Genomic DNA, 11,185 nt, shown 5'->3' on the forward strand with positions numbered 1-11,185 from the left:
TAAAAATATCTTACTGACCCCAAATATTTTAACAATATCTGTTGTTTTTAATGACATGTCTGACAAATTGAATGAACATTAATTATTGACCTGATAAACATTATGTAATTTAGTGGCTGTTTGAAATGAAACACAAAGTGTTACATAGGAAATGTAGATTGTTATACTGGGGCTCCTTTAGGCTGGTTGAAATCTTGTCCAGTGTGTTATGTATCATGTTTCATTAGACTAAATGTATCATTAACATGTGATTTTGACTAGGATTCCTTGTGCATAGTGCCATTGCACTCTTATTTTCAGCCCTTATTTTTTTATTTTTCATGGAGAGACTCTATAGACACAACCCCAAATGACTGTAGATCATGCAGCACCTCTTTTGATTGTAATTATAAAAAGTACACTAACTAAATGCATCCAATATCATGCTGTATTTCATTTCACTCTGTTCTTTTTGAATGCCAGCTACTTTGATGTCTGCATTTTCTCAATCAGCTTAATGCTCCTAAAGGCTCTCACGTCTTAGAGACATGTTGTCCGTGGGTTCCTGCCATAAACCTGAGGCCAGGCCACGCTAAGCTATTGTAGCTGTCTTGAGGCAAACATCCAAAAGCATGTTACAGAGTGAGCTGCTATGTAATCTACTTTTCTGAGATGTCACAACACATCTTTAAAAGCAAAGGTGACATACGTGGGTTGACAAGGTGGTCCTACTGTATGAAGGACTTAAGGGCTCTAAGACAGTGTCCTCTTTACATGAACAACAACAGGTCCACATCTACGTACAAAGTTAATATCCCTAGATCTATGGGTGAGTTTGTGAAGTGGGTTGATCACAATCTAAGTGCACTCCAACTCCTTTGCTATTAGAGTCAATCAGACAAAACAGGTTTTTCTGTCTACTTCCTTTTTTATACTGACATATTGTCACAAGTCACATTCCCGCTCACTCTGTGGTCCATCTTCATTTCCGCTGTATCTACACTTGCTTTAATTCACTCAGTAACTCTGCAGCTCGATAATTTAGTTGTATTTATTTACATATTCAGCAAGTGTATTTCTGTATGTATATATCTCATAAAGCCAGTGTGGCATTTATAATTAATATATTTTATTTGTTTTTATGTGCTAGGAAATATCATCTCAAATGCAAAGATGGGTTTTTGTAAATTCATTGATCATCTGTCATTCTCTTCACCGTTTTTGCCTCTTCTACAAGCTCAGACCTTGAGGCAGATTTAAAGGGCAGGTAGAATGTGCTTGTTATTCCTGCTGTGCATCAAGGCACAATTACAAAAATGCACTCCAAGCTTGAGCAGCTGTGCTAGATGAAGTTTACCATTTTGATGCATGAATAATCTCATGGAGGACTTAATGTCATATGCTTTTCATGTGTATTACAGTCCACAATCCATGGCCAGTAGTTTAGAAACATAAGGAAGAATTTAATAAAGAAGATCCACTTTACACTGAAGTGGTGGTGTAATAATTTGTCAATGAAATTATTATTCATTTCAAATTAATAATAATAATAATAATAATAATAATAATAATATTTATTATTATTACATATAATATTTATTTGTTTTTAATAATTTGTTAATATAATTATAAATAAAATATTATATTATATAATTATAATCATATATTTTATTTTAATTTGATTATATACATTATTATAATATTAAATATTACAATAAAAAATAAAAACAATAATATCTGTTTAGTTGTTTTAGTTTAGTTTATTTATTTTGCACAAGAATAAAATAAATACAATAAAAACAGAACATAAAAGCACAACCCGTGCTGGGAGAGGCAGAAAACCCAATGGGCTTATTTAAAGCCTCCACCTAAACGATAAAGAAAACAAAAACAACAACAACTCATGAAATTAAAGAAAGAGCTAAATTACAATAAATATATAAATATAAATAACTACAAATTAATTACAACATATGTAAAAAAAAAAATTTTTTTTTTAAAACATATAATCCAAAAACAAACCATAATATGCATTAAAAAAAACAAATCTGGAAAATGCACTGCTGTGTAACTCCATGAAAGCTATAAATTCCTAAAGGTTTTGTTGAAATATAATTATAATCATATATTTTATTTTAATTTGATTATATACATTATTATAATATTAAATATTACAATAAAAAATAAAAACAATAATATCTGTTTAGTTGTTTTAGTTTAGTTTATTTATTTTGCACAAGAATAAAATAAATACAATAAAAACAGAACATAAAAGCACAACCCGTGCTGGGAGAGGCAGAAAACCCAATGGGCTTATTTAAAGCCTCCACCTAAACGATAAAGAAAACAAAAACAACAACAACTCATGAAATTAAAGAAAGAGCTAAATTACAATAAATATATAAATATAAATAACTACAAATTAATTACAACATATGTAAAAAAAAAAATTTTTTTTTTAAAACATATAATCCAAAAACAAACCATAATATGCATTAAAAAAAACAAATCTGGAAAATGCACTGCTGTGTAACTCCATGAAAGCTATAAATTCCTAAAGGTTTTGTTGAAATATTAAGGTATATGGTGCAATATATTCGTTTTTAATTACATTACAATTCCAACATTACTTGTATAACATACTTTCAAGAGTATCACAGGTCATGCTCACAATTTTAACAAAAACTCTTTTAGTTAGCTAGACCTGAAACTGTCTTTATCAGTTAGCTCTGAAATAAAAGTAAAACCATACTGGTATATATTTTTATTTTTATAAACATTGTAGAACAACTTTCGGAGTGCTGAATTCGACTTAAAAAGCAAGTCCTAAACATCTTGGTTTGCTCTGCCGTGTGAAGACAGAAAATCACCACATGCAAACATCGAAGTGGAAAGAAAATAAAAAAGAGCATATAGCGAGTCAAACTGCTCCCATCACCAAGCAACAGCTTTAGTGGAGTTTCTTTCCAATTTGCCAGATTTGGATCAATTTGAAGGTGGCTAAAATGCCGCCCTAACTGGATTTGTCGACGCTGAAGTGCTGAGCTCCTGCAGGGCCCCGTTTTTCTGCTGCTAGGTTACATCACGGCCAGGGGATGTGGGCGGTAGGAGGTAAAGAGGAACAAAGCAGACTTCCTGTTGTGATGGCAGGATGGGGACGAGGCCTTGGGGTGGGCCGGAGGGGGAACTCGGCATAGGGGTATCAGTGCCATAGTTCAGCTTTGAGCTGTAGTGTGTGTGCGAGACTTGTTAGACAAACACATATATCGGCTATGGACCGTCTGCTGTACATACAGAGATTTAGCATTGTTTAAACGGGCTGAAAACACACACACACACACACACACACACACACACACACTCATAGAAGCCCAGCCTCTTTAGCTCTGTTTATGAGAGGCTAGAGGCTCTTCTACCCTACTCTACTCTCCCTGGCTCTTTCTTTCCGCTTATGTCTTCCGTTTTCATCCATTTTTATCTCTGCTTTCGTAGGTCAGGCCATTCTCCCATTCAGCCGAAATGTACGCAGATGTGCCTTTCTCAATTTGGCATTTGCGTAATAAAAGATATAAACGTGAGAAGGGAGACATGAAAAAGCAAGAGATGAAAACTTTTTCAGTTGCTGATAGATTTAAAACAAATATTGTCAAAATGATATTTACGCTTTGATTTTATTTATTTTTTACAAGACAAAGTGGTGATAGACTCATAATTAACCGGGACCTTGGTAAATAAAAAAGCAGGGTCAAACTAATCAACAAGTGTGTTCGTTGTTCGTGGTACATTTTTTCAGTTTTTACATAGCTCTTCATACCTCAATCAAAGCACCCTTCCTAGCATGTTTAGCTTGAATACAAAAACTCATTAAAAGTCTCCTACGTCTTAACATCTGAGGCTAGACAAAAGGTGGGAAGGTCCAGATAATTACACCTTAAGTCATGAAGAAAGAACAGATTACAAGTGCTTGTGTAAGGTAAAATTATCTAGTTTTAGGTTAGCAGGGGGTGGGGGGAACAACACAAACACAACAACATGGTTTGGTTGTCAAAATGCTCTCATTTGTTGGCACAGATACAATGCAGCATTTATTTGGCAGGAGATTAAAAACTTAAACAGCTATAGATTTCCCATAATGCACCGTGCCAGACCAGTTTCCCCAGCATGTGTGGAGCATTAGAGCTCAGCTGAGTTGGTTCTGTTTTTTTTTGTTTTTACAACAGTTGAAGGATCAGTTGCATTTGCATTGATACTCATCAAAATCTATGTTTCATTATTATTCAGTTTAATTTTATATTACATGAAATCAGTAAATTAATGAATTATAAAATATAAAAATAAAACATACTATAAAGCATTTTATAAATTATAAATAAATAAAACATATGCATTCATATGCATGTATTTGTTATAATATATAGAATCAGTAAATGAATGATGCAAAATATATAAATAATAAAAAAAAAAATTTTTTTATAAAATATATTACAAATGTATATAATTGTAAACAGCATTTTATATATAAAATATCAAATCAGTCAAGTAATGAATTATGTAAATATTACATAAAAACCTTTTACAAAATGTTATATAAATAATTTAGCATTTTAAATAACAGTTTTATTATAGAAAATAATTTCAGTAAATTAAAGAATAATGTAAATGTAATATAATAGTTTATGTATAATACAAAATTACATATATAATTTTCTATAACATTTTATTACTTTAGTAAATTATTGAGTAATGTCATTGGATAAAAATGATTAATTAGTAATCACTGTTGTTGTGTTTTTTGCAGCACAGTTATTCAAGATTAGGCAAAACCAAGAGAGATTAGCATGGCTATGAAAGAAAAGAAGCACGTTGTGGCTGCATGCTTTACTCATGTCAACACTCCCATCATCACGTGGAGCGGTCGTGTGAGCAGGACACAAACACTTGAGAGAGAGTTTGCCAAACCCATCCCATCATAGATTAGCTTTATCTGAACAGTCACCTTTTAATCTTCTCTCTTCTCTCAGCGCCACAACTTCTGAATGAATCGTCAATAGAAAGGAGCGCGTTTAGCCGCGAGCGCCGGGAGACAAACAGAGAGAGAGAGCGACAGGGAGGGAGGCTGGTGATTATTTCCAAAGGTCACACTGTTAATGACTACCTGCTTGGTTAATGAGATTCCGCAAAGCTCCCTCACGATGTTTCACCCTCATATGTGTTGCCGTGTGCTGAGATGTGTGAGAAGGGTTGCAGGCGTCAGCCTTCTCTCGACTTGCATCTGTTTAAAGTAGAAGGAGAAAGGGGAAAAAAATGAAGATCAACACAGGTTCATTAAACGTCTCGGAGAATGCTTGATGTGGACAAGGTACACTAATTAACTGAATTTCATTTTCATTTCTCTTCAAAGTGGCAGTAAAGAGTTAATTAAAAGATACTTTCCTCGTAAGGACTTTGCACATTAGCAGGCTGCTCCAGTAGAATATTCCCTCAGTTGTCTTTTGAAAATACTTTCTTTCTTACTGGTTTGAGTAATCAGAGATCAGAGAGAACATTAGCCTACAGCGATTTTCTCTCAGCGCTGAGTCTCAATGACCATTTATTTAACTTACAAAGGCCCGCTATGACATAACACACTGACATAACTGTGTCCTCTTACAAACAAACATACATCTGATAGTGGGAAATATTTGCGTATCGCCATAGTCTACCATCCCACACATACATGCTATTATTGGCTCACACGAAGAGTCAGTAAGTTTATGGTAATTGAACCGAGTGATGTTCAAGCTCAATGTTTTTGCCAGAATTTGTCATTAAACTCAGAAGAGGCTTTGTCTAGTTAAGCAAATAAACCCCGTGACATAGCCAAGTCAACTGAGGAGGAGATGAACAATGCGTCACAAACAGTATGTGAAGTATAAATGGAAACTTTCATATTCTTACTTGATGCTTTAAATATGAATAAGTAAATATTATAACACATTATAACTGTTTTAACTGAAATTATATAATGGATTACAAACATATATCTTACTGGATTACATATATTAGTTTGTATTGCTAGCTACCGTTCAAAAGTGTTTTTATTCTGTGGTGACATTGTTCAAAAGTGACATTTATAACATTTTACAAAATAGTTTGATTGCTGTTCTTTTGAACTTTCTATTCATCAAAGAATCTCGAAAAAATTGTCATATTTTTTTTTTTACAAAAATATTCAAGTAAAATATTAAAGAAATGTTTCCTGAGCAGCAAATCATATAGCAGCATATTAGAATGATTTGTGAAGAATCATGTGACACTGAAGACTAGAGTAACAGCTGCTGAAAATTCGTCTTTGCCATCACAGGAATACATTCCATGTTAAAATATATTAAAGTAGAAGCAATACAATTATTATAATTTAAAGTAGCATTTCATAATATTACAGTTTTTGCTGTATTTTTGATCAAATAAATGCAGCCTCATGGTGAGTATAGAATATACATATATTTGGCTTCTTTCAGACTGTAAGACTGTAAGACGTCTTCATATCATAACAATCCAGATTTAAATTTCTCCACATTCTTGACGTTGAAAAATAACTGTAAAATGTGACACGAGTGTGAGACGTCTCCCCAGCCTTCAAAGCAGATCTCATCACTCATTCAGTGAGGAGCAGCACCAGTCCAGAGCATTTTGACCCCACAGCCTTTGAACTACTTGTTGAACTTCTGCCACATGGCTGCTGGTCGTCAGCGAGGAGAACCCAGAGCATTTGATCTGCCTCTCTTTTGCGTTCTCTCCTTTACTCGGTATTTAAATATCTCGTGTTTTCTCTACACTTCCCTCTGATTGGAAACAGCTGCAAAGCATCTACGGCAACACTTTAAAAATGAGTGCGTTTCAGATGTGTCCAAATTAGGAGCCCCCTTCCTCCCTCCGTTTGTGTGAGTGTGTGTGATGTGGGTCTGTGTGTGTGTGCGTGCATGAGTTTTTTTTTGTATCCTTCCCCTAATAAATGTCTCAAAAAATGGTAGCGGTCTAAAAATAGTGTGCTCTGTTGCTAAATTTAGCACTTGGCTTATTGCGCTGGCGAAGCGAATCGAGAAGAATAGGCGTGGAGAGGCAGGGTGAGTAAGCAAGGCTCTATTCATTCAACAGCTTGTGTGGAGGCCTCTAGTGAACCACTGCCCTTGGACTGTGTCCCCCCTCCACCGCCAGACCTGGGGGTGCCACTAAGCATTTGATCCAGTGGATAAAAGCTGTTATTATTTATTTATTTATAAAGACTCTAAAGGGTTTTTATAGCCAGTGTAACAGATTTGAATGACTTTTCCAGTGCTTCCATGTTACAGACAAAGAGAAGCGCACATATACGCATATCCATATTTATAGAAAAGGCTGTGATTGTAGATTTAAATTTATATGGATGATTTTAGGTTTAAATTAAATTGAATTTTAGGTTCCCTAAATATGTATTTAAATATTTTCACCATGTTTTAAGCTTATTTGGTAATACTTTAGAATAATGCGTTAACTGACAATAAACAATATTTTTTTTGATTTATTAATCTTTGTTAATATTAGTTAAGAAGTACAACTATTCATTGTCAGTTAATGATAGCTCAAATCCATTAAATAATATTGACAGAATAAAATTATTATAAAAATAAAAATAAAAACTTGATTTTAATAATGTATTACTGAATGTTGAAATTAACTAAGATTAATAAATGATTACTTTTTTTTTTCATTGTTAGTACATGTTAACGAATGCAGTTACCTGGTATTAACAAAAGAAACCTTATTGACAAGTGTTAACATTTATTTTTAATAAACATTACTGCAGTGTGACAAATAATTTTTTAAACACAAATATTCCAGCCTCTCAGTTAATATGGAGTCATATTAATAATTCATAATAAAGCTACATGCTTAATAATTATAAACAAAATAGAAAAAAAATGTTTAAAATAGTTTTAGAAGGAACTATCACACTGCAATGTCACCCATGTACAAGTAAAGATGAATGTAATTGGCGGAGGGGGTTATAAAGTAAAACTAATATTAAATCAACATCAGTTAAATGTCAAATATGACATCAGTGTTTAAGATACAAGTAACAAGGCTGTCCTCTCTGGCTGTCCCTCATACTGTCAGTGGAAAATGAGCGATCTATTTCTGTATGTGGGTGTAGATGGCAGTGTCCCCTCCCACAGGGCCTGAAGGGTGTGGAAACGCAAGGTCATGCCAGAGAGGTCAGGTGCCTGCGCATTGTTCCTCAAAACCCTCTGCCCCTTCCTGTAATGCAGCTGCATGATAAGAACCCCTACAGACAAAGGCTGAAAACTGATGTCTGTGTGTGTGTGTATGCATGCAAGTGTGTTCGCAGCTCACTGCATCCAAAAAAAGAATCACAGCCCTTTCAATATGTGTGTGTGTGTGTGTGTGTGTGTGTGTGCGTGCCTGCGTGCGTGTGGTGTGTGTGTGTGTGCACGAGATAGGTGTCCTTCTGTCTGTCTAGAAATAAAACAAGACATAAAGACATAACCAGCATGTTTCAAATGGAAAGATGGCCATGGTATAAGCACCCCTTTATTTAGCTTGACTGAGTGTCATTGTGTGCATGTATGGGATGCTCCATTAGGTCATATGAATGACTTGTCTGTCTGTCTTGCTAACAGCCATGGAGCGAGAATATGAGATGACACGCTTTACAGTCATGTGCCAGAATCTGAAAAACATGGCACGACAGAGTATCACATTATTGAAAAGGTAGTAAATAAAGACACAGGTGTACAATTTTCCCCTAGAGTTTATCGTAATGTTTCTTTGAGTAACAGCTGTTTCTTTCTGTACTACTCCACTTTAGGCCTATATATCGGGAATAGCTTTAATTTTAGAAATGCATAAATATAGAGAATTTTAAGTGGATTTGGTCTTTCGTTCATCCATTCCAGGATGTAATTAGATGCTCAAGGTATGATATTACTTATCCATTACTTACTGTAATCATGAGAAATCAAATTTTCCTTGATCGGTTGAGATAAAAGAGTTCATTGAGTCAGGAAAACATATTGTAACTTTTAGAACTGAAAACTTCTGAAACAAAAGCTCATTTGTTGAAACTTAAGCTGCAAAACAACTTGTTCATTCTGCAAATATCTGAAATCAGACTGATCGATGGGTCCCTGGGGCCCGTGCCGCGGGGGGGGCCCGCAGCGCACGCGGGCCCTGCCCACATTGCAAGCAACTATATTAATATAAATTAATAATAAACTTATTAATAATAAAATACAATTAGTACCGAGATTCTTCACAGAACTGAATAAATATATAAATTCGTATGAGTCATGTATGTGTGTTTTAGTGGTCTAGTGGTAGAACTATTGTCAAGCATTTTCGAGGTTTTGGGTTCTAATCCACCCTCGTGTAGTTTTTTTTTTTCTCACATTAAAACCAAAGGTGTTCATCAGTGATTGTATATCAAGAGCAAGGACATGTTTGTGTGCATTTTGTTTTGTGCTTTTAACAGAACAAAGCGTACGATCGTCTGTGTGAAGACTGCGCATTGTGCACGAGTGCCAAGAGAGAACTGATAACAGCAGCAACGAGCGCTCGCCATAACACAGTTTTAGACCTCTTTCTTATAGACCTAGTCTCTTGCTTTTTACTGGGTTACTGTTCTAAAAAAAAAAAAGTTTGCGGTAATTTCAGCACCACAGCGCTGAAACACTCAATGCTTCTGATAACCTTGCCTTCTGTGCTTTGCAAATACAATAGGTAACACATGCTGATGACTGTAAAATTCAACACGCACAGGCGTGTGTGTTAGAGAGAGACGCACGGAAAGAGTTTCAATTTGAGTTTCGATGTTCAATTTAATATAAGAAACTGATAAGATACTGATTTTAGTTGGTCTAAATTAAGTAGGTTAGGCACAAATTTGCATATATGGGTTCCCTTCTAGACACGAGCGCTGTGTGTTTGTATGTGCTTCATAACCATGCACCCCATGTGGCCCGTCATAATAGCCTGCACTGGGGCCCGTCATTACTAAGTTACGCCACTGACACACACATATATGTGCAATTTTATTACAATTTAATTTAATCAGATTTTTTTTTATCTGAATTTTCAGCAGTCATTACTTCAGTCTTCAGTGTCACATGATCCTTTAGAAATCATTCTAATATTCTGATTTGCTTCTCAAGAAAGATTTCTTAAAATCTTATTGACTCCATTTTTTAAATGTTTACACTATATATACATTAGGGATGCACCGATAGGATTGTATAGGATAGGATAGGATACCGATACCGATTTTAACAAACAACTATTGTGTGATTCCGATACCGATACCGATATTGGTCAATTGCATACGGCAGGGCTTAAAAACGAGGGGAAAAAAATATTGGTTCACTCCGAGCAGAATCGGTATTTGAACGTTTCTGTTCCTGCGTAAAACATAAAAGTTTTTAACTTTTTCTTTGCCAATAATAATAATAATAATAATAATAAAAGTACAGCGTTTAATTTACTCAAAAACAAAACAAAAAATCATGAAGAGATTCTTGATCTCGCTTGATCATAGCCAATACAGCATCATCTTTTCTAGAGTTACCAAAGACCAAATGTATTAGACAAAAGAAAAAACTGTCAACACATTAAAAACATTAAATAATTTTTTTCAAGATATTTAAAAATGTTTCAGAATGGACAAAAAACGCTAATCCTATAAGCGTTTTGAGAGGGGAAAAAAGCCTAAATTAGTAGGCTGTACATTTTATTATTTTATTACATTTAGAAATAATGTAGGCTAAAATAATGGTAAATAAAAGCAAAATTACAAACACAATTAGGCTATTTTAGTTCCCTTCTCTCCACAACAAATCCTCCAAAGGTGTATTTAGGCTATATAAGCGCCAAGCCAAAGCGAATTAATTTAAAGCAAAACTGAAGCCTACCTCTCTCATTCTGCACGAATCCAAATGTTTCCATATTCGCGAAGTATCTGGATGCTATCCTATTATTTATTATGTAAACTATAGGCTTTGTTCTTCACTCGCATTATCAACGTAAAACATCATCCTTCACATATAGGCTATATCAGCAGTGAGGTGCTGGTCACTCTGAACGGCACAGACTGTACTACGGACTATTTAAATTGAGCAGTGTAACTTTTTATGTTTCTTTAACTGTATTTTATTTTGATAATGAACAGGCTGCG

The 11,185-nt window shown here is 34.5% G+C and overlaps 1 protein-coding gene across 9 annotated transcripts in view; it reads left to right on the forward strand.

Annotated features, from left to right (window-relative positions):
- mef2cb (myocyte enhancer factor 2cb) overlaps window positions 1-11,185 on the forward strand; it is a 77,197-nt gene that overhangs the window by 45,222 nt on the left and 20,790 nt on the right. The window lies entirely within an intron of this gene.

The sequence above is a fragment of the Sinocyclocheilus rhinocerous genome, unplaced genomic scaffold (assembly GCF_001515625.1).
Source record: "Sinocyclocheilus rhinocerous isolate Xijiao unplaced genomic scaffold, SAMN03320098_v1.1 scaffold62, whole genome shotgun sequence".
NCBI lineage: Eukaryota > Metazoa > Chordata > Actinopteri > Cypriniformes > Cyprinidae > Sinocyclocheilus > Sinocyclocheilus rhinocerous.